At 46.0% G+C, this 18,104-nt stretch overlaps 1 protein-coding gene across 3 annotated transcripts in view; it reads right to left on the bottom strand.

The window, feature by feature from the left end:
• The window catches only part of RAB7A (RAB7A, member RAS oncogene family), a 72,307-nt gene extending 56,832 nt beyond the window's left edge, over positions 1–15,475 (bottom strand). For all 3 annotated transcript variants that reach the window (XM_047782344.1, XM_047782327.1, XM_047782336.1), the window contains exon 1: positions 15,255–15,475. The gene's annotated coding sequence lies outside the window, so the exon portion shown is untranslated. The remainder of the gene's footprint in view (positions 1–15,254) is intronic.
• Between the last annotated feature and the right edge of the window lie 2,629 nt (positions 15,476–18,104).

The following is an 18,104-nucleotide window of genomic DNA, read 5'->3' on the forward strand; positions in this document are numbered from 1 at the left end:
CACAGACAATAAGTACTGAACCCTATACCCACTATAAAGTTTAACTCTCTCTCAAAACACCTGACTGTGCTGTGCTCACCCTTCCTCTTCCTGTGATGCAAGATGATCAAATGCGTACATGACACAAGGAAATAAGGAGGAGGGACTAGACATTGCAACAGTTAGGCTACCAATGACCTGATGACATGTCAGACGGATGACATCTGCTTCGGGGGACCCAGGATCCTGGAGCCACAACAAGGTCGATGCCTGATGTATGGAGAAGAGCATGTGGACCATAAGGCTGGGGATCCCAGGCAGAAGGACCAAGGCAGCAGGAGATTTCGTCATACTACTCAGAACAGCACACGATTCAAAAATCACCAACTGTTTGCTTTTGTAATTTTCTATTTAGTATTTTTGGACCATGGTCGACCACAGGTAACTGAAACCACAAATGTGAACCTAGGGATAAGAGGGGCTGCTGTAGCCTCACTTTTTTTTTTAAGGCTGCACCTGAGGCATATGAAAGTTCTCAGGCTAGGAGCCAAATCAGAGCTGCAGCTGCCAGCCTACACCACAACCACAGCAACGCCAGATCCAAGATGCATCTATGACCTATACCACAGCTCATGGCAACACTGGATCCTTAACCCACTGAGCGAGGTCAGGGATCAAACCCACATCCTCATGGATATTATTCAGGTTTATTACCACAGAGCAACAATGGGAACTTCCTGTACTCTCATTTTTCAGAGGTAGAAACTGAAGCTGAGGAACTACCTTGAAAACCCTCCTGTGGCCCTGCTTATGGAAGCTGCCACAGTCCCACAGGATCTGGTCCACCAATTTCAAACAATGTGGAGAATTTACAGGTGTTTCTTTTCTCAACCTGGGAACCAAACACAGGTAGGTAGGGGTGTGTGTGTGTGTGTGTGTGTTTCTTTTCTCAACCTGGGAACCAAACACAGGTAGGTAGGGGTGTGTGTGTGTGTGTGTGTGTGTGTGTGTTTCTTTTCTCAACCTGGGAACCAAACACAGGTAGGTAGGGGTGTGTGTGTGTGTGTGTGTGTGTGTGTGTGTCAAAAGCCACTTGGGGAATGTATTTTTAGTTCTTTCAAAATGGTTACATTTTGGGGGCAAACACATATATTAATCTAGGATCTACCCTAAGACCCTCTCCTTAAGCATGAAAACATCTACAGAACATGTTTAAGTCACTATATAAAATATGGGTGGCAGGGATTCAGTGAAAGGTGAGAATACGACAAGCCCAAGTGGCCAGGAAGAGCTTAAGAAACGAAGCTAGTGGTACCCAGTTAGGCAGGATGCAGACAGACTAAAGAAGCAGGGGATCACATGTGATCAGGAAAAGGCTGGTAAAGCAGGTCAGGGCAACATGGGCTTTGCAGCCAAGGGACAAAGTCAGGGAGACAAGCTGGAGACAGTCTGTGCAGGGTCCCACGCAGGGCAGTGGAAACACAGGCTCTCTGGCTGGGTGGGAGCAGGACTAAGGACCACTTTAGGACTACTCAGGAGACTTTAAGAAGGGAGGTGGGGTGCCGGAAATGTGGAGGGCAAGTGAGGACTCGTGCAAACATTCCTTCCACACCTACCGCATGTGAAGGACACTGCAAGGCACAAGGACAGGTCCCCACATAAGATTTCTTAGGATAGGAAAGTGGTTTGTGAATGAACACCATGGACTACTTGGTATCCTTTTTAGCATTTAAATTACCAGCTGACTGGAATCAGAATCTAAAAACAAGGCATTCCTCCCCCCAATGGCTATGACCTACCTAAGCCAGCCAGTGTAAAACTAGGACCACAGCCCAGATATTTCCAGTCAAATGTCTCCTGATTCCTTGTGTAGTGTGACTCACTCTAGCCAGTGAACTGTGAGCAGAAGTGACATGTCATTAATGGGTTGAAACATTAACGGCAGAGCAAGACCCTCCAATAATTCTCCTTTACTTTGCCAAGAGAGCCACCAGTATCCCAGATTGTGGCTGCTGCTTCAGCTGGAGTAAGAATGATGCAGAGCCCCTGGGAAGAATCCATGCTGCTCGAGCAGAAAATAAACCTCTGTTGTTTTTGGCCTTTTTGAGGTTATTTGTTACTACAGAATAAAAGCCAATTCAGTTTGATGCTGCTTGAAAACTCACTACCTGGAAAAGAAACAGGATAGTCAAAGCATTTCTCTTGCTTTTTTTTGGCCACATCTGCAGAATGTGGAGGTTCCCGGGCCAGGGATCGAACCCATGCCACAGCAGCAACCTAAGCCAATGCAGTGACAACACCGGATCCTTAACCTGCTGAACCACCAGGGAACTCTCAAAACATCCCTCTTTTATTTTTATTTTGCTTTATAGGGCCGCACCTACGACATAAGGAAGTTTCCAGTCTAGCAGTCGAATCAGAGCTGCAGCTGCAGGTCTATGCCACAGCCATGCCAGCCTGACCCACTGAGTTAGGCCAGGGATGGAACCTGCATCCTCATGGATACTAATTGGATTCGTTTTTGCTGTGCCACAACAGGAACTCCCAGCATCCCTCTTTAAAAAAAAAAAAAAAAAAAAAAAACTTTAAAAACCCCGCTTAATAAATAAGAGTTCTCTGGTTCCTCCACAGAAGATGCCATTCTTCTCACCACTCTCAGGCTTAAAGACACATATGCCAACTTGGAACATGGAGTGTGGGGCCTCCCTGATACTAAGCATGCTCTTCCAGGCTGTTCTTTCCTCTGAAAAAAAAGATATCAACAACTCACATGCTTAGTTTGAACTCGGAGGTAAACCATAATCAAGGTAAACATTCCCAAACTATAACACAACATTGTAAACTATATGTCAATTAAAAAATGAAAAAAAGACGGGAGTTCCTGTCGTGGCTCAGTGGTTAATGAATCCGACTAGGAACCACGAGGTTGCAGGTTCGATCCCTGGCCTCACTCAGTGGGTTAAGGATCCGGCATTGCCGTGAGCTGTGGTGTAGGTTGCAGACGCGGCTCGGATCCCGCGTTGCTGTGGCTCTGGTGTGGGCCAGCAGCTATAGCTCTGATTGGACCCCTGACCTGGGAATCCCCATGTGCCGCAGGAGCGGCCCTAGAAAAGGCAAAAAGACAAAAAATAAAACAAAACAAAATAAACAAAAAAAAGAAAGAAAAAAACCTCTACCCAGAAAGAATATCATTTAAAATAGAAGAAAAAATAAAGAATTTCTGCAATAAACAAAAACTAAAAGAGCACAACAATACTAAACCCATGCCAAAAGAAATACTGAAAGGGCTTCTCTAAATAAAAAAGAATTAAAAAGAAATAGGATGGAGAAAATCACAACTGGAAAGCAATCACTTAAGCTAGCATACAGAACTTTTTTTTTTTTTTTGTCTTTTTGTCTTTTTTCTTGAGCTGCTCCCTCGGCATATGGAGGTTCCCAGGCTAGGGGTCTAATCGGAGCTGTAGCTGCCAGCCTACGCCAGAGCCACAGCAACGAGGGATCTGAGCCGCGTCTGCAACCTACACCACAGCTCACTGCAACGCCGGATCGTTAACCCACTGAGCAAGGGCAGGGACCGAACCCGCAACCTCATGGTTCCTAGTTGGATTCGTTAACCACTGTGCCACGACGGAAACTCCCAATAGTCAAAACCTTTGATTCCAATGCTAGATAATCTCAGGCATTTATCCAATAAAACACTGTCTATAAACTGGAAAAAAGCAGCCCACATGGTCTGGCTGGCTAAAGAAAAACATTTTCTCCATCCCATCGCCCAAACCAGTTCTTAACTTTAACCTGTGTTAAAGGCATTTTTGAGGAAGTACCTCTTTGAAGGTTTACGCATACCATCAATATTTCAGTCTTAGCCCCACTAATCTCTTACTGTGTGTTTAAATAAGTTATCACATCCAAATCATTCCTCATCCATAACTAGGATATCATCAGTCTTAATAGGCTTGTGAGGCTCAAGTGAAAGGATTATGCCCTAATCTAGCCCCATCTAGTGAAGTACCACTTGATTAAACATCAACCCTTCAACATGGCCCCAGGGTGCCTCCCCCCACCTCACTCCAATCTGGCCCCCCTACATACAGCCACTCCCAAACTGAGAAACCACATCCCTCCATCTCCCCACCTCCATGATCTGCCTATGCCATTCCCTCCAACTATAATGGCTTCCCCAAGTCTCCCCTCAGCGCCCATCTAATAAACCCATCACTGAACACTTCTAGTATTTTCTTTTTCTTTCTTTCTTTTTTTTTTTTTGTCTTTTTGTCTTTTCAGGGCTGCACCCTTGGCATATGGAGGTTCCCAGGCTAGGGGTCTAATCAGAGCTACAGCTGCCAGCCTACACCACAGCCATAGCAATGCCAGATCCGAGCCACGTCTGCGAACTACACCACAGCTCACGGCAATACCAGATCCTTAACCCACTGAGAGAGGCCAGGGATCGGACCCATATCCTCATGGATGCTAGTCGGGTTCATTAACCACTGAAGCAGACAGTATCTCCTCTTTAAGCTATTTTTATGATTCTCATCTGCCTTCCTTTTATAATTATCCTTAAATTTCCAGTGCTCTCTGATACTCTTCACAGCTGTCAGCAGTGTCTTCCCATAGTAGACAATAAAAATGTGTCAGATGAACACAATTTATCATTCAGAAAATTTATCATTCAGGAAAACTACCCATATCAATCACTGGCCCAGAAGCATAACTATAAAAATACTTTTAAGTTTACTGAGTAGTATTTTAAGATCCATCCTAGGATAGTGATTCATCCCTGCCCTCAAGAAGATTGGAGTAAAGGAGGGGCAAAGTCATATAACATAATTCCAGTCAAAACAAGGTCAACTGTGGGTACATAGTTCCAGACCACTCGGCCAGAAAGCTACTAGTCAGATACCAACTACTAAGTGGTCAGGCAGAACAGACCTATTTCTAGCATGTGTATGAGGAAATCCAGTATTTTAAGGATGCAAGTGTCAGACCAAAGAATTTCAATGAAAGCACTGTTTAAAGGACTACAATTATACCCCACATATGACACTTTTAAGCCAATTCCACCACCAGAGTAAGTCTAGACTATAAATGCAAAAACTAGGAGTTCCTGCTGTGGTGCAATGGGATTGGCAGTGTCTCTGCATCACCAGGACACAGTTTCAAACCCTGGCCGGGCACAGTGAGTTAAAGGATTCAATGTTGCAGCAAGTGTGGTGTAGGTTGCAACTGTGGCCTGGATTTGATCCCATGGCCTGGGAACTCCATATGCCAAGAGGTGGCCAAAGAAAAAAACAAAAACAGAAAGAAAGAGGAGTTCCCATTGTGGCCCAGTGGTTAATGAACCAGACTAGTACCCATGAGGACACGGGTTCAAATCCCTGGCCTTGCTCAATAGGTTAAGGATCTGGCTTTGCCATGAGCTGTGGTGTAGGCTGCAGATGCAGCTTGGATCCCAGAGTCACTGTGGCTGGTGTGTAGGACAGAGGCTATAGCTCTGACTGGACCTCTCGCCTGGGACCCTCCATATGGTGCCGGTGAGGCCCTAAAAAGACAAAAGGAAGGAAGGAAAAGGAAAGGAAAGAAAAGAACGAACCTAACTCTTAAGGGCAACTAGGGAGGGCTAACTACTCACTAGAATGAAGACATTCTGCTTTTCTTTTTTTTTTCCAGGACCACATCTCGGGCATATGGAAGTTCCCAGGCTAGGGGTTGAATTGGAGCTGCAGCTGCAGGCCTACACCACAGCAATGCCAGATCCAAGATGCACCTATGACCTAAGCTGCAGCTCATGGCAACGCTGGATCCTTAACCCACTGAACAAGGCCAGGGATCAAACCCAAATCTTCACGGACACTGATCAGGTTTTTAACCCACAAAGGGAACTCCATTCTCCTTTACTAAGCCCAACGGATCTAAGAAGAATTTGTAAGAGGCAGTCTCAAGAACTGCCTGTGCTGGCACTGGAATGGGGCACTATGCTAGTGCCACAGGGCAAAACGTAAAAGACAATCATGAGCAAAGACATGGAATATTTGGAACCTTCACATTCAGCTGGGAGGACTGCAAACTGGTACCACTGTGGAAAACTGGCAGTGTCTATCAAAGTGTTGCAGATACCGTTATGGCCTGAATTGCCCTGTCCAATTCATGTTGAAGCCCTAACACTGTATCTCAAAACATGACTATATTTGGAGATGGGACCTTTAAAGGGGTGATTAAGGTTAAACAGGGTCCCGGGGCGGGGGGTACCTAATTAATCTGCCTGATGTCCTTTTAAGAGGAGATGAAGACACAGACGCCTACAGAGGAAGGACCATGCGAGAACAGAGGAAGAAGACAGCCACCTACAAGCCAATGAGAGAAAAGCGACTAAAGAAAACAACCCTGCCAACACCTCGAGTTCCAAAATTACGAGAAAATAAATTTCAGTCATTTCAGCCACCCAATCTGTGGTATTCGTTATAGCAGCTCTAGCAGTGTACAGATACATACTCTAAAACTCAGCCTTCCCACTCCACAAGGAAAATGTAGGCACCATGATCAGAACACAGACCCAAAAGGAATTCCCTGGTGGCCTACTGCTTAATGATTCTATGGCTCTGGTTTGATTCCTGGCCCCAGAACTTCCATATGCCAGCCAAACAAAACAAACACATTTATTTTTTTGTTCTGTCTTTTCTTTCTTTTTTGTTTTAAGGCCGCTCCTGTGGCATATGGAAGTTCCCAGGCTAGGGGTCGAATTGGAGCTTTGGATGCCAGCCTACACCACAGCCACAACACCACCAGATCCAAGCTTCATCTGCAACTGACAGCAGCACAGCAATTGTGGATCCTTCACCCACTGAGCAGAGCCAGGAACCGAACTCACATCCTCATGGATACCAGTTGGATTCTTAATCTGATGAGCCACAACTGGAACTCAAACACATTTTTTTTTAATAATTTTTTTTATTTTCCCACTGTATAGCAAGGGGGTCAGGTTATCCTTACATGTATACATTACAATTATATTTTTCCCCCACCCTTTCTTCTGTTGCAACATGAGTATCTAGACAAAGTTCTCAATGCTACTCAGCAGGATCTCCTTGTAAATCTATTCTAAATTGTGTCTGATAAGCCCAAGCTCCCGATCCCTCCCACTCCCTCCCCCTCCCCCTCCCATCAGGCAGCTACAAGTCTCTTCTCCAAGTCCATGATTTTCTTTTCTGAGGAGATGTTCATTTGTGCTGGATATTAGATTCCAGTTATAAGTGATATCATATGGCATTTGTCTTTGTCTTTCTGGCTCATTTCACTCAGGATGAGAGTCTCTAGCTCCATCCGTGTTGCTGCAAATGGCATTATGTCATTCTTTTTTATGGCTGAGTAGTATTCCATTGTGTATATATACCACATCTTCCGAATCCAATCATCTGTCGATGGACATTTGGGTTGTTTCCATGTCCTGGCTATTGTGAATAGTGCTGCAATGAACATGCGGGTGCACGTGTCTCTTTTAAGTAGAGTTTTGTCCGGATAGATGCCCAAGAGTGGAATTGCAGGGTCATATGGAAGTTCTATGTATAGATTTCTAAGGTATCTCCAAACTGTTCTCCATAGTGGCTGTACCAGTTTACATTCCCACCAACAGTGCAGGAGGGTTCCCTTTTCTCCACAGCCCCTCCAGCACTTGTTATTTGTGGATTTATTAATGATGGCCATTCTGACTGGTGTGAGGTGATCAAACACATTTTTTAAAAAAGGGAGTCTCTCATGGCATAGTGGGTTAAGATGTGGCATTGTCACTGCAGCAGCTCAGGTTGGATTCCTGGCCTGGGAACTTTCATATGCAGTGGGCATGGCAAAGAAAAAAGACAGACCCAAGAATATTCATACAGCATTTTTTGGGCCACACTGACGACATGTGGAAGTTCCTGGGGCAGAACTGAACCTACGCCACAGCAGTGACAATACTGAGTTCTTAACCTGCTAGGCCACCAGGGAACTCTGCACACAGCATTATCTTTAACAACCACAAACCACAAGTTACCCGAATGCCCATCAATGAATTAATAAACACCTATGGCATACCACATAATGAAATACTCATAAGCAATGAAAAGATAAGTTACAACTGCACCCCACACAAAATCTCAGAAGCAACACTGAATCAATGAAACAAATACCAAAGGTTGTATAGTTTATGATGGCATTTATACTAAGTCCAAATCAGATAAAATTGAATTATGGTGTTAAAAATCAGCAGGAGGAAGGAATTCCCTTGTGGTGCAGCAAGTTAAGGATCCAGCTTTGTCACTGCAGCAACATGGGTTGCTGCTGAGGCACAGGTTCGATTCCTGGCCCAGGAACTTTTGAATGATGCGGGTGCAACCAAAAAAAAAAAAAAGTATACACTCATAAAAATAAAATAACCAGGAGTCCCCGCTGTGGTGCTGTGGATTAAAAATCTGACTGCAGCAGCTCAGGCTCAGGTTGACACAGAGGCGCAGGTTTGATCCCCAGCCTGGCAGAGTGCATTGAAGACTCTAGTGTTGTGGCGACTTCAGTTCAGATTCAGTCCCTGACCTGGCAATGTCCATATGTTGCATGTATGCCCATATGCTGTATGTGTGGCCATTAAAATTTTTTTTTAATAAGATAACCAATTAACACTTTTGTTTTTCCTCTGGGTAAGTGAACTGAATTTTTTTTTTACTTATGTATTTTCTCACTTTTTTTTTTTTTGAAAGAAATGACTTGTTTAATAATCAGCAAAAGAGGAGTTCCCACTGTGGTGCAGTGAGTTAAGAACCTGACTGCAGCATCTCAGGTTGCTGCAGAGGTGTGGGTTCTATCCTCAGCCTGGCACAGTGGGTTAAAGGATCTGGCATTGTTCCAGCTGTGGTGTAGGTCAAAGCTGTGGCTCAGATTCAATCCCTGGCTCAGGAACTTCCATATGCTGTGGGTACAGCCGTAAAAATAAAATTTAAAAAAAATTTAAAAACAAACATAATAATCAGCAAAAGAGATATTTTAAATGAATGATAGTGTAAGACAGACACATTGTTAAAAGGAGTCAAATGCTGAGGGCTTTACAGCAAACACAAATAATCAAAAAGGCAGGCTGGTGCACCAGAAAGAGTGAGCTATGTTTTTGCAGACCCAGGTCAGCACTCTAGCAATTGAGCCACCTGAGCACAGGCTCAGCTCCCTCAGGCAGAAATACAGAAATGGCCACCCTCTGAGCCTGCAGGGCTGCTATGAGAACCAACCGAAATCCTATGTAAACTGTAAGCACTACACAAACACAAAAACATTCAAAGACAAGCACTACGTAGGAAGGTTTTTACAAAACATCAATGCTCTTTAACAACTGTGCACTGAATGGCACAGGTCAGAGGACTCTGGAGTGGCTCTCACCTGTGGGCTGCCCCAGTGATTAGTTATTTCTGGGGCCCCCCAGACCTGTCAGTACACAGAGCATTGTTGGCAGACTGACTAAATGACAAATGTACGAGGCACTATTTTTCATAATGTCTATGCTCTTACAACTGAGTTTTTTGAAAAGTTAATTCACAGAAGCTTTGTTGTGTACTTTCAAACAACTCAAATAGAAATAATTTTTTACAATTAGAACTGCACACAATAAAGAAAAAAAAAAGAACTGCATAAAAAGCTTGGAAACAAATGAGGTAACTATTTACTCCACAGTGTGATTTTTAAAGGGTTCCCTAACTGAGCCGGGCAACCCGGGAAAGCCAGAACTAAGAAGCAAGCAAGCATCTACACCTGAGAAGGTATGGAGACCAGAAATGCTCCTCAGGGCGCCTCGCAAAGGGCACACAAGCAAATCCACTTGAGAGCCAAGTCAGGTGGCAGGTCTCCCTCAACACGCTTCCCCAGATGTCTCCGTACTGACGCAAGCAGCCCTAGGCGACCAGGACGCGGAAGAGATGATAAGTCAATTCGATCCCCACGGCAGTGATGACATCACCAAAACAGCCCCGGCAAGGTTTGAGATCCCTGCACTAAGAACTGCATCTTTGGGCAAAGGAACAAGACCGATGCTGCATGTCACCACTGGGAGCAACTCTCAAGCTCTCTTCCACCCCCACGGAGACATTCTGCAAGTAGCTATTCTTAAATTTGTTTTTGCAATCACAGCCTGAAGTACTAAAATTGAAACTAGTCAGAGACGGTGCTAAAAAAGCCTGTTCTGATTTCACCCACCGAATCACTTTTACCTTTGAATCACAAATCACACTGACCACAACCACCATTAAGAAGTTTTAAAACATTAATTCGAACCATTTTTTCTGTGTTTAATGCCATATGTGAGAAGGAAAAAGCAGAAAATAGAAGATGCGAGAGCAAATAACTGAAGAGATCAAAAGTTGCAGCCAACTGCAGAGAAGCACGTTAACAGATACACATCTGATAAGAGAGGAATGAATGCCTCAAGTACAATGGCCACCTCATGAGGGAGAGAAGGGTGGGCAGAAAGCAGTCGCTGCACCATGGGGAGGGGGGGTTAATTCCTAGAGCTTCAGGCACCTTCAGAGGAAGACATCAGTACCAAGGGGAAACACTATTTTTGGCCTTACTCGGGAGGACTCCTGACTTCCTCTGAAAACCCTGCTTACAAAGCCCATCCACTATCTGGACAAATTCTTCTCAGCCATATTTGAATTATGTAGATGGAAAGTTAGACAATCTATGACAGAAGTAATGTTAAACACTTATGTCAAATCTCAGGAACAGTGCATAAAACAACTGTCACACGTGTGTGGGCTGGGTTTGCCACACCTTTGCGTAGAAAGGCTAACGCCAAGTACAAGGGCAAAATGTTATTAGTGCAGATCCTTTTGGAAATTTACTGAAAACGAATCACCTTTTGCTTTACTTGTTGGTTGGGTCAGGAATCGGATTCAAAGTCACATTTAACTTGTAGTTCCCGTCGTGGCACAGTGGAAACGAATCTGACCAGGAACCATAAAGTTGAGGGTTCGATCTCTGGCCTTGCTCAGTGGGTTGCCATGAGCTGTGGTGTAGGTCACAGACACGGCTCAGATCTGGCACTGCTGTGGCTCTGGCATAGACCAGCAGCTACAAGTTCCGATTAGACCCCAGCCTGGGAACCTAAATATGCTGTGGGTGCGGCCCTAAAATGACAAAAGACAAAAAAAGTAAAAACAAAAAATAAGAAAAAGCCACACTTGTAGTTCCCGTCGTGGCTCAGTGGGGAATACGACTAGGAACCATGAGGTTTCGGGTTCGATCCCTGGCCTCACTCAGTGGGTTAAGGATCCGGCGTTGCCGTGACCTGTGGTGTAGGTCGCAGACTCAGCTCAGATCCCTGTTGCTGTAGCTCTGGCGTAGGCCGGTGGCTACAGCTCCGATTACACCCCTAGCCTGGGAACCTCCATGTGCCATTGGAGTGGCCCAAAAAATGGCAAAAAGACCAAAAAAAAAAAAAAAAGCCACACTTAACTATAAGGCTATGCTCTTTATTATGGGGTTTGGCGGGGGTGGGGGGGTAGACCCAGTTGGCACCAGAAAAAAAATTCTGCCCCAGGTGGTCAGTAACAATTACCTGGAGGAATGTACTACTAAACTATTTTTAGTGTCTTCTACATTCCACTCTACCCTTCTGTTAACTCGTACAATTCTACCACAAATGCAAAATGCACATCCCCTCTTAAAGAAGGGGAAGCCAGGGGACTTGTGGGAGATGGGGTGGCCAAGGGTTTTACTAGGATGATACTGGTACTAAGACTGGGTGGCACTAATTAAACTCTGTCAGCTATAGAAAAATTTTCACCAGCATGCCAAACATGCCTTTGCTCAGAGAGCTCTGCAACAGCCAACATCTGCAAGCACACCAACTCCCTCTTGAGTGAACAACAAAAATGCCCCTAGGGCAAAAGGAGAAACAAGTTTAGAGTTGAAGGTTACTCTTCAAAAAAAAAAAGCACAATCCGGAGTTCCCATAGTAGCTCAGTGGTTAACGAATCCGACTAGGAACCATGAAGTTGTGGGTTCGATCTCTGGCCTCGCTCAGTGGGTTAAGGATCTGGCATTGCCATGAGCTGTGGTGTAGGTTGCAGACGAGGCTCGGATCCCGCGTTGCTGTGGCTCTGGCGTAGGCCGGTGGCTACAGCTCCAATTCGACCCTTAGCCTGGGAACCTCCATATGCCGCAGGAGCGGCACTAGAAAAGGCAAAAAGACAAAAGACCAAAAAAAAAAAAAAGCACAATCCATTAGAAATCGTGATATCCTCTACAAACTCCCTTCAAAGCAATCTGTGCAAACACTGTTGTTAAAATGAACAAAGCCTTCAAGTTGGCCATAACACTATGCGCTGTCTGGGCTGTTTGGATTACTACTGATGCACTCACTGGTTGAGATGAGAAATAACTCCTCCTTACAAAAAAGTCTCAAGGTGTACAGCCAAGCCATTCCACAAGAGAATTCCTAGCCATGATCACTTACCATTTCTACATTACTTGAGGAAAGGAACCATGCCTATGTATGTGAGTCAATACGCCCAATGCCTGATACACAGTAGATACTCAAAACATTTCATGAATAAATGAAAAGCTACTTATCAGCAAACCAAAAAGTTACTCATCAGCATCAGGTACCACCTCACACCTGTCAGAATGGCCATCATTAATAAGTCCACAAATAACAAATGCTTGAGAGGATGTGGAGAAAAAGGAGCCCTCCTGCACTGTTGGTGGGAATGTCAATTGGTACAACCACTATGGAAAACAGTATGGAGGTACCTCAGAAAACTAAATACAGAACTACCACATGACCCAGCAATCCCACTCTTGGGCACACATCTGGACAAAACTTTCTTTCAAAAAGACACGTGCACCCGCTTGTTCACTGCAGCACTATTCACAAGAGCCAAGACATGGAAGCAACCTAAATGTTCCCTGACAGATGACTGGATTAAGATGTAGTATATATACACAATGAAATACTACTCAGCCATAAAAAAGAACAAAATAATGCCATTTGCAGCAACACGGATGGAACTAGAGACTCTCATACTAAGTGAAGTCAGAAGGAGAAAGACAGGAGTTCCCGTCGTGGTGCAGTGGTTAACGAATCCGACTAGGAACCATGAGGTTGCGGGTTCGGTCCCTGCCCTTGCTCAGTGGGTTAACGATCCGGCGTTGCCGTGAGCTGTGGTGTAGGTTGCAGATACGGCTCGGATCCCACGTTGCTATGGCTCTGGCATAGGCCAGTGGCTACAGCTCCGATTCGACCCCTAGCCTGGGAACCTCCATATGCCGTGGGAGCGGCCCAAGAAATAGAAAAAAAAAAAAAAGAAAGAAAGAGAAAGACAAATACCACATATCACTCATATCTGGAATCTAATATACGGCACAAATGAACCTTTCCACAGAAAAGAAACTCATGGACTTGGAGAACAGACTTCTGATTGCCAAGGGGGAGAGGGAAGAAGTGGGATGGACTGGGAATCTGGAGTTAATAGATGCAAACTATTGCATTTGGAATGGATAAGCAATGAGACCCTGCTGTATAGCACCAGGAACTATATCCAGTCACTAGTGATGAAGCATGATGGGGAATGACGCGAGAAAAAGAATACACACGTGTGTGTGGGTCGCTTTGTTGTACAGTAGAAAATTGACAGAACACTGTAAACCCGCTATAATGGAAAAAATAAAAATCATTTTAAAAAATTACTCATCATTTGCTCCTCTTACACAAACATTAAGGATACCACACTTACTACTCATTTACATATACCAGGACAAGTAACAAAATCTAAAAGGAAAAAAAAAAAGACATCAGACTACAGCAGAGGAGTCAGGACAAGTTATCTTCATAAGTACTCCAAACTCACGTTCCAGTTCTTAGACTCAAACATGAACAAACTCTCCTAAGTCTGAAGAGAGAAACACACTAACAGGAGACTTTATTAATCCCTGGATGAGAAGTCATGAGGCTCATCAGCTGCTTGTCACAAGTCAGAGACAAGAGCTTGTTCTTTGGGAATCCAAAGATGCAGTATTTCAACAGCAAAGAACCAACTGGCTGGACCCCCAAGTACGAAGGTTTAGGAAAGGTTCACATGGCAGTACTGCCAGCCTACTCACTTGACAAAATACATAGGTGACAAAAATCTTCAAACCTTAGTCAAGTACTTTGCTAGAGTTCTAGAGCTCCCACTTTATTGGTGCTACACTACCAAAAAAAGATGTGTTAGAAAACACAACTGCAAACGCAGTATGTTATGGTTTTAAGGCAGAACTAATATCACCAGGGATGGCTTCCAAAGTGACATCACTAGAAAGAGAGACAGATACCAAGCGGCAAAAGATAAATCACAACCTGCAGGGGCATCTGAAAGCAGTACAATCCAGAGGCAAGTTAACAGTGCTCTATAGTCTAACTGCCCGGAATAAAATCTCTGCTAAGTTATTAACTGTGCGACCTTGGACAAACGACTTAACCTCTCTGATCTCCGGTTTCCCTATCTACAAATGTGTACAGCAATGTTACTTCAGAAGGTTGTTCTGAGAATTAAATACAATAATCTATGCAAAGGTCTTGCCACGCTGCCCAACACACAATAAGCGCTCCAATGTTTGATACTGTCATTTTCATTTTCCCAATTTTATGAACCCTTCCTTGCGAATCCAGTCCGAACTGAGAACATTACGAGAGCCCCGACGCAGTCCGAACACAGACACAGCTCTGTAGCCAACCACCATCTCACCTTAAGTTTAGAAACTCTCTCAGGCTTCACCATAACGCGTTTACGACAAAAGCTCCCCGTCGCCAGAGACAGAGGCGCCGGAGGCCAGGACGGGACACGTGACCCAACTCCCCGTGGACTCAGTGGCCATCAGGGAGCCTCTCTCCCTCGAGCGGCCGCTCGGCCGGACCGCGGGCACTCGGCTCGGGCCTGGCACCAGGGCCGGGTGGGCGGCGCCCCCGCCTAAGACAGGCCGAGCCCCGCCCTCCCATCTCCGCCCGGCGCCCAGTCCGTGCAGCCCTCGCGGTATCCCGGCCGGACGCCACCGGGAAACGGGCGTGCGCGGCCACCGGCCTAGGGTCGCGGCCGAGAGAGGTCACACCCGGCGACCTCTGACCTCCCCACGGGCGGGCACGGCCGGCTTGTAACCGGCCCCGGGCGATGCGGAGCTCCCCCGTGGACTTGAATTGGACCCGAGCCCACCGGAGAGGCGGACGACGCGCGCCGGCAACCAAGGCGCCGGAAGGGGGATGGGGCCCGGCCTCCGCTTACCGCGGCCGCTCCGCTGGGCTCCGGGCCAGGCGTGTCGGTAGGGGTCTGCCGGGGAGGAGACGCAGGGAAGATGAGGGCGGAAGAAAGTCCAAGTTCCGATTGCAGCGAGATCCTCAGCCTGTCCAAGCTTCCAGCGCCGCCACCGCCGCCGCCTCGGGCTTTATGGCCAAGACTCGGGCTCCGCTCCCACTTCCGCCACCGCCGCCGCCCCAAGCGGAAGTACCTGTCACGAGACGCTTGACGCCAGGGGTGCGGGGGAGCGGCCCCGCCTCAAACGTGCGTCACGTTCCACCGCCTCTGGGCCCTGGCCTGGGTCACGTGGCACAAACATGTCTGCCCCCAGTGGCTGCGGCCATCTTTGAGGCTCGGCCAGCAGCAGGGTGCCGCCATGTTGGACCCACCTAATGATCCCTTGGCCACTGAACTTAGTACCGAAAGATAAGCAAAAAAACTGCGCTGTGGAGCCTGAGGAGGGTGGGACACCATACCAAGCAGTAGCTCCATCTCAACACATTAAGATCTACCCAGAACTTTCCCTCCATTTTTTTTCTTTTTTGGCCCCACCCATGGCTTGCAGAAGTTCCTGGGCCAGGATAGGAACCCAGGCCACAGCGGCGACCCCAGCCACAGCAATGACATTGCTGGACCCTTAGCCAGCTGTGCCACTAGAGAACTCCTACCTCCATTTTCAATGTGCTCTTCTCATGGCCTTTTCCTTTGTTCATGCAAACTTCATTCTTTTGGTTGCTAAGCCCAAAAGCTTTGGAATCATTCTTGATTCCTGTAGTGGGTTGAATAGCCAAAATATATGTCCACATCCTGGGACCTGCGGCATGACCTGATTTGGGGGGGGGTAGTATTTAAAGGTGTAATTAAGGATCTGAGATTTCCCTGGATTACCCAAGTAGAACCTAAATCCAATGACAAGTGTCCTTATAAGAGATGCATGAAACACAGAAGTCCATGTGAAGATGGAATCAGAGACTGGAGTGAGTAGCCACAACCCAAATTATGCCAACAGCAACCCTGTAAGCTGAAAGAGGAAAAGGAAAAATGAAAAACAAAACAAACAAACAAAAACCCCGCAGAAATCAAAAGCAGGGGTGCGCCTTGATTTTGGACTTTTGCATTTGAAAGAATACATTTTTGTTGTTTTAAGCACCAAGCTGGTGGTGATTTGTTACAGCAGTGGTAGAAAAATTCAGGTCCCTCTGTCTCCACCCCTCATCCATAGCCTTTAAAACATAACCAGAATGTGACTTCCTATTACCTCTGCCATGACCACCTGGTCTGAATCTCTCATCATTTCTCACCTGGACTATGGTAACAACCTTGGTTTCTTGCTCCCACCTCATTCCCTATCTAGTCTCAACACAGCAGCCAGAGTAATTCTATTAAAAATGTTAAACCAGGGGAGTTTCTATCGTGGCTCAGTGGTTAACAAATCTGACTAGCATTCCTGAGGACACAGGTTCAATACTTGGCCTTGCTCAGTGGGTTAAGGATCTGGCGTTGCCATGAACTGTGGTGTAGGGTGCAGATGCGGCTCGGATCCTGTGTTGCTGTGGCTGTGGCATAGGCTGGCAGCTGCAGCTCTGATTTGACCCCTAGCCTAGGAACCTCCATATGCCGTGGGTGTGGCCCTAAAAAGAAAAACAACAACAACAACAAAAAAAACCAAGGAGTTCCCGTTGTGGCTCAGCAGGTTAAGAACCCTACTAGTATCTATGAAGATGCACTGGCTTCACTCAGTGTGTTAAGGATCCAATGTTTCTGGGAGCTGTGGTATAGGTCACAGATGCAACTCAGATCCCGAGTTGCTGTGGTTGTGGTGTAGGGCAGTGGCTATAGCTCTAATTCGACCCCTAGCCAGGGATCTTCCATATGCCACAGGTGTGGCCCTAAAAAGAAAAAGAAAAAAAAAAAAAGTCAAATCATGATCTCCTGCTCAAACTATTTCCATTAAGTCAGAATAAAAACTAAAGGAAAGGTCCCATCCCATCTGGCCCCTAAATACTCCTCAAACCTCACCTCCCTCTAATGTCCCCTCTGATTAGTCTTCGTGTAGTCTTTGTAGCTTCCAGTTTAAGAGGAGAAGGCACACATTTACGATTGTATTTCTACCTGGACAGCTCTGGCCACTCCCTCACTTTCCTTAGGTTTTTTACCTTTTTCCTTTTTGTCTTTTTTGGTCATTTTTTAGGGCCGCAGCCGTGGCATATGGAGGTTCCCAGGCTAGGGTTCTAATCAGAGCTGTAGCGGCCAGCCTACACCACAGCCACAGCAACGCCGGATCCAAGCTGCGTCTGCAACCTACACAACAGCTCGAGGCAACACTGGATCCTTGACCCACTGAGCGAGGCCAGGGATTGAATCTGCAACCTCTTGGTTCCTAGTCGGACTTGTTTCTGCTGCACCACGATGGGAACTCCAGGTTTTGACTTAAATGTCATCTTCTCAGTGAGAATGGTCTTCCCTATTTAAAAACAAAGTTCCCCTTCCTATCACCCTGGATACAGGACACTCACTTACTATCTCCCTTCCTGCTTTCTTGCTTTCTATATTGCCTATTTATTTGCTTATTGTCCATCCTCCCACTAGAACGGCAGTTCCATAAGCATGGAGATTTTGTTGGTTTCACTCACTGCCATATACTTGATTCCTAGAACAGTGCTGGCACACAGGAGGTGCTCACTGAGTTCAATTTATAATATATTCAGGGGAATAGGAATTGGAAATGGCCCCAGAAACCAAGAATTATGGTAATTCCACCCCATTCTGCAGCCATCCAAAATGCTTGGCTTGGAGTTCTCACTGTGGTACAGTGAGTTAGGGACCTGGGGTGTCTCT

This window comes from Phacochoerus africanus, chromosome 1, assembly GCF_016906955.1.
Source record: "Phacochoerus africanus isolate WHEZ1 chromosome 1, ROS_Pafr_v1, whole genome shotgun sequence".
Taxonomy (NCBI): domain Eukaryota; kingdom Metazoa; phylum Chordata; class Mammalia; order Artiodactyla; family Suidae; genus Phacochoerus; species Phacochoerus africanus.